The sequence below is a fragment of the Setaria viridis genome, chromosome 2, assembly GCF_005286985.2.
Source record: "Setaria viridis chromosome 2, Setaria_viridis_v4.0, whole genome shotgun sequence".
NCBI lineage: Eukaryota > Viridiplantae > Streptophyta > Magnoliopsida > Poales > Poaceae > Setaria > Setaria viridis.
The window spans coordinates 14600065-14606020 of NC_048264.2; the positions used below are offsets into that span (position 1 = coordinate 14600065).

General features: G+C 47.6%; 1 long non-coding RNA gene across 1 annotated transcript; it reads right to left on the reverse strand.

The window, feature by feature from the left end:
• Positions 1 to 307: 307 nt before the first annotated feature.
• On the reverse strand, positions 308 to 3421 carry LOC140222045 (uncharacterized). Its single transcript, XR_011897586.1, has 3 exons — positions 3079 to 3421; positions 1531 to 1652; positions 308 to 532 (listed from the first exon to the last, which is right to left on the reverse strand). It is a non-coding gene; the product is annotated as an uncharacterized lncRNA (long non-coding RNA).
• Between the last annotated feature and the right edge of the window lie 2535 nt (positions 3422 to 5956).

The following is a 5956-nucleotide window of genomic DNA, read 5'->3' on the forward strand; positions in this document are numbered from 1 at the left end:
CTTTTTGTCCTATTCCTTTTCCTCTTTTTTTTCCTCCTCTTTCTTCCTTTCTTCTTCTTTCTTCTCCATTCTTCCTCCTCCTTCTTCTTTCTTCCTCCTCCTCCTTCCTGGTTGGCCGCACGCCAGATGTGGCGGAACCGCCCAACTTAAGCTGGTTTAAGTGCGCCTAATTGCTGTCGGAACAGCAATTATCCGAAACGCACCTAAAACAGCATAAGTCCGGTAGTCCGTCGAGTGTCCCTAGGACTCCTCGAAGGATCCACGACGTGTCTCATAGCCATACATCAGGATAATATCCGCGATGGGATAATATCAACAAATATTACATTTTTAAAGACATATCAGAGGTACGATATATTACAACCATAGTTTGAAACAATTTAGTCATGCAGGTCAGTGTGGTTCTAAGAATTTAAAACCAGTCTGGAAGAAAAAAAAAACAAATATTTAAGTTTCAATCTAGAGTATCATGAGACTCATAAGATACCCTAGGTCTTCGGGGCTTCCTCTTCGGTGAGTCCCTGCTGGCTTTCTGAAAACAACAACAAGGGATCCCCTGAGTACGAAGTACTCAGCAAGTCTTACCCGACTAACCAATATAATAGCTTTTCTTTGGAATGCATGTTAGCCTTTGGGTGTGCTTGGTTGACACAATTTTTGCCGAAAAAGCTTACTATGAGTGAGACCTTAGTTTTATCTTTTATTTGAGTTAAGTCATTACCTAAACATTCTAGATGATAACAGAAGTAAAATAATCACAGCTGTTAAATCATACAGTACTTGGCAACAGAAGATTTTATATCGCATGAGTTCATGCTACGAAGCTTAACAGCGATCAAGTGCATTCATAACCAAGAATTGCGGCGATCCGGATCTAATTACATCCTGCAGGAGAGTACCCTGATCACCAGCAATATACGACTGTTCCGGTCGTATCTCACAACCTCTCGATTAGCAAAGTCAATGATTAGGAATACAACTACCCGGACCCAGGGATGCACCCCCACATGGGACCCCACGTCTGGCCTGATCTCCATGTGAGTTTCAGGCTACACCCCTGCCAATCTCCAGCACGTCAAATGCGGGTACGAAGCATTCCTGATCATAGAATTTACTAATCTACTGGGCTTTACTGGTCCCATACCCAGTAAGTGATCAGATGTTATCACTTGATCAATGGTTAAGACACGATTCGGTCCTTAACCAGATTAATCTAACAGACAGAACTACACCTCTAGCTTCTGTCCCTTTCCATATCCCAAACTGTCCTTCATAAGCAACATGTATGACTTAAGAGTTTTCCTTAAGGTTAGTAAACCAATCATGTAAGCAAGTAAGCAATTCTAGACTTGGGTAGTTTCTAAGGTTTGAACAAGTGGCAAAGATGTCCTTAAATCAAGGCATGATCATACACAAGAATAGGTTTCATTCAACTCCTAGACTTAGTGCATACATATAGCAAATAACCGATAACTGGACACATGAAATAATGACTCCAAAATAGATAGGTATAGATGCACCGGGGCTTGCCTGGGATCAACAAAGGTTAGTTCTTCGGAAAACTTGTTTATTGAAAGAGGCACTCCACACTTCGCGAACGCTGTCCATCTCCAGCTGAATTCCATGAATTCCCACTCCAGGAGTTGTGACGTCTACGATTCAGTATATGCAAAGTTAGAGATGCAAACTTTTGAATACAAGACTATACAACTTTCCTTCATGATAAAGTTGCAAGCCAACACACAAAAACCCGAAAAGATTAGCCCACCATTTATTTCCTTTACTAAACCTACCTTAGACCTTTTTATTTATTTTTAAAAGCATTATAATAATTTTCTAATCTCAAAAACCTAATTCCTATGAATTAATATTAATTTGTGGATAATAAAGCATTTTTCAAGTTTTATACATTTAATAAAGTTTAAGCATTTATTTAAATACCTTACACAAAAAGGCATTAAATAAATACCTAATTTTTTATTATTTTTCCTAGGGTTTAAGAATTTTAATGCATAAAGAAAAATAAAACAATCCTAAAAAAATTGGTTTCACTAATTTTGGGTACTTCTAGAATTTCATGTGAATTAAATGGTGAAAACAGCATTTAATTTATTTATCTAGTAAAAGAAAAACCTAAGGTTTATTTATAAACCCCCGGCCCAAACTTCTCTCAACTAACCTTCTTCTACCCACTATTACTTCCACCTAGGGCCCATCTGGTCTCCTATTTTCTCCCTCTTTTCTTCACTGACAAGTGGGGCCCACGGCCGAAATCTTCCCTTGGGCCGGTTCCCCCTTCTCTCTTCTTGTTCAATTCCGGCCGGCCCATCTCTTCTTTTTCTTTTCTTTCGCCGACAATCAGCCTGCTTAATCCGGCCCATGGCCTTTCTCTCCTCCGCCGGTCCCCTTCTTCTTTTCCACTCCACCTGGGCCGCACGGTCCATTTCCTTTCAAGCCATCGGGCAGCCCACCGGCTTCCCCTTTTCCTTTTACTCGCGCGGGTCAGCTGGGCCAATTCCTCCCCTTGGCCCAAAATGGGTGACCGGTCCCTTATCCTCCTTGCGCCTGCCCCCTTCTCCTCTTATGCCGCGCGGGCCAGTTGGGCCGCGCCTTTCCTCGGCCCAAAACGGCGGCTGGCCTGCTCCTTCTCTCCGCTTCACCTGGGCCTTTCCCACCGAGGCTTGGCCTCCCGGCCCAAGTTTACCAACCGGCCTGCCTCTCCTCCCTTTCTCCTTCCAATCCCCTGGCGCCTCTTCTTCCTCCCTGCGCTCAGAACAGGGGCGCACGCCGGCGGGGCAAAACGGGACGGGCCCCGGCCAACGGCGGCTCGCCGGCCGCCGAGAGGGACGGGGTGGCGGCGCCCCAGGCCAGGCGCACCCGCGCCCACCGTCAGCTCGCCAGTAGGTGGCCCGAGCCGGCCCCTCCACGGGCGGCTGCGGCTTGGCCAACCGCCGGCCATGGCGGCGCATGTTGGCGGCACAAGGACGACCGGCGGCGCATTCTACGGCATCCACATGACCCAAGCACCCCCTAAACCCGATCAAAAGAGTGAAAGAAGGGGCGGTGCGGAGGGCTCACCGGAGGACAGTGGTAGCGGCGGGCGGACCGGAGATGCGGCCGAAACTTGAGCTCGACGACGGAAAACTGAGCAACGGAGCGGCGTGGGGCGTTGAGGAGGATCTTGCGGAACCTCGGGTGGGTGGAATCGCAAGGAGAAGCAGCGGCGTGGGTGAATCGGTCGGAGGCGACACTGATTTGCTTGAACTTGTTCCTGGCAAAGTAAAACGGCGGGATGAAACGGATAAGCGCGGGGGATAGCGATGTCGTGATCTTTCCATCGCGCATGCGTGCCACCTCGACAATTTGAACGCCTGCGTGAGCGTGGACGTGGCCGTGTGCTGGCCGGCGATTCAAGATGCCGGCGGCGGCACGGCTCTCCCCTGTTCTGATCTTTTCTTCATTTCTTCTTATCCCTTCCCATCCGATAGGTTTACGCTTCAATTACTCAAACCTTTTGATCCCAACTCGCAGAAATCCTGTAAGAAAACTTGTAGATTAATCCGAGCACTTCAATTGATAGATGGGCCTTTACCCGAGATGAGCACCCTAAGGTCGAGATTTTTGAGCTCCAATGTCTCTGTCAGCTTATACTGTTACTGAATTCTACCGATTCAGTTCGACAGTCCCAATATGGTTATTTACCCTTCTTTGGCACCAATTTCAGTAGTCCAATTGTATTCCATATAGGACAACTACTCCCTATTTGTGTTATACAACTAATAAGGATTCCATTTTGCACCAGAAACCATATAGCCTTTGCACTGGATTTTCCTGAAAATTGCTCCAAACATTGCTAGTTAACACTGTTTCAGACTTAGAATTTACGCAGCTCGAGAGTTGGCCGAAATAGCTAAAGTGCTGACTTTGAGCTTTGTTGTAAATTTGATTCTTTTGCTATCTCTGAGCAACAACACCTTATTAAACATGTCCAAGGATCATACTTCACCACTGTCTAGTTGCCTTTGCTCACTTACTTGAAAAATTGGGCAGAATTCGGTTTCAAACATGGATACTCGTCATGTTTTCCAGACTTAGACTTAATTCGGCAAGGAGCTCGAAATCCGCTCAATTGCTGACTTTTGGCTCCAATTTGAATTCAAACCTTCCACTTTCTCTGGACAACAACTATTCATTTACCTTCTACATAGTCCATATTACACTAATGTCCAAAAACATCTGCTCACTTTTAAGGAAATTTCTCCAGAAATTGGTTCTAAAGTCATGTACTGAATATGTTTTCCAGACTTAACCAAAAATTCAGCAAAGCTGCCGATTGTGACAAAGTGCCAAATTTAGGCTTCCATTTGAAATAGTTCTCTTTGCTAGTCCTGATCAATAACATCCAAACTTTGGAGTCCAAAGCTCATACTTTAACATGGTATAGTTGTCCTGATTTACTTATTTGAGAAATTCATCAGAATTAAATTTCCAAAATGGACTCTGAGCTGTTTTTCTGATTTCTTGTTTTCGTACGGTGAATAGTAAACGTAGTCTTTCATTTCCTTCTCTGATTTCTTTTGAGTGTTTAGGATCAAATATTATTCCAAATTGTTGAACCTTAAGTTCAGATTATCTTTACACTGCTATTCTATATTTTCGCCGAATTTTTCTTAATTCCAAATTCAAAATTCAAATTTTGGCCAAATTTGACCCTAATTTGATTTTCGGTCAATTCCTTTCTCTTTTCTTCTCGACTTGCTTTCAATTCTTCAAAGTCACTTTGATGACTAAAAATGGCGGGTGTTACACCAGACCCCCCTTCCCCCTGGCGCTAGCATCCCCAGGCCGGCCCCCCTCCCTCCCCTCCATGTGGCGTGAGGCCCATGGCCACCCCTCTTCCCCGGCACGCCGCCCAACCCTCAGCGCCCGGCCCCCCTCCCTGCCGGCCTCGGCATCCGCGCACCACACCCGTCGGTGACACTAACGCCCCTGCAGGCCACGCCCCGAGCCCCCTCTCCCCTCCCACACGCCGACGCTGTCCCCCCCCCCCACCAGCACCCCTCCCCTGCCCCCACGTCGGCCCATACCGCGCCACCCGAGCTCGCCGGCCCCTATTGACGGGAGCTCGTCGTTTCCTCCATTCATCGCCTATAAAAGGGGCCTCGACGCCCGAAGCTCGTCCCCAACTCGCCCTCACCCTCTCCAACACCAGCGCCACCCCCCTCCCCCGTGCGCCGCCCTTCCCCCGTGCGCCGCCCGTCTCGCCGGAGACGCCGTCACCCCTGTCCACACCGGCCCCCTCGCTTCCCGTCGCCGATTCGCTGAGGTGAGGCCTCAAACGAACTCCCCACGGCCTCCTCTACCCTCTCCCGCCGTCTCCCCTTACCGCCGGCGAGCCTAGGCCGGCCGCCCCTTCCCCCAAGTCCATGTACCGTACGATACAGAGGAAGAAGAAAGCCTCCTCCTTTTCGATCTAACCCCCTGTTATCCCCTGTTCGCAAAATAACCCTCTCACCTCTCTCAAAGATTGTCTCATAGATCTGCCCTTCCACCTACCAAGAATATTTACAAACAAGTCCTTGGTTCTCGCAGTTAAGCCCCTAAGCCCTGTTTTAACCCCTAAGCACACAGTTATCTCCTCATTTCATGCGCCAAACTTCCTCCAATTAATCCCAAATTCGACCACGTCATCCTCCAATATACTTCCGCTGAGTCATATCCAAATCTCATGAAAATACTCATTCCTTCTATTTTCCGTTCGTGTTCTCTGTTCGAAGCTCAACAAGTAAAATCTTATTTTCTTTTATTTATTGTGTGCCCGATTGTGTGTGCCGTAAATCGCGGAGTACTCGAGGAGGAGCACGAGGAGGAGTTTGACCGCAAGCCCGAGCCCGAGGACCAGCACCGTGAGCAAGAACTCCCGACCAACTACGAGGACGGCAAGTCCAATCTCACC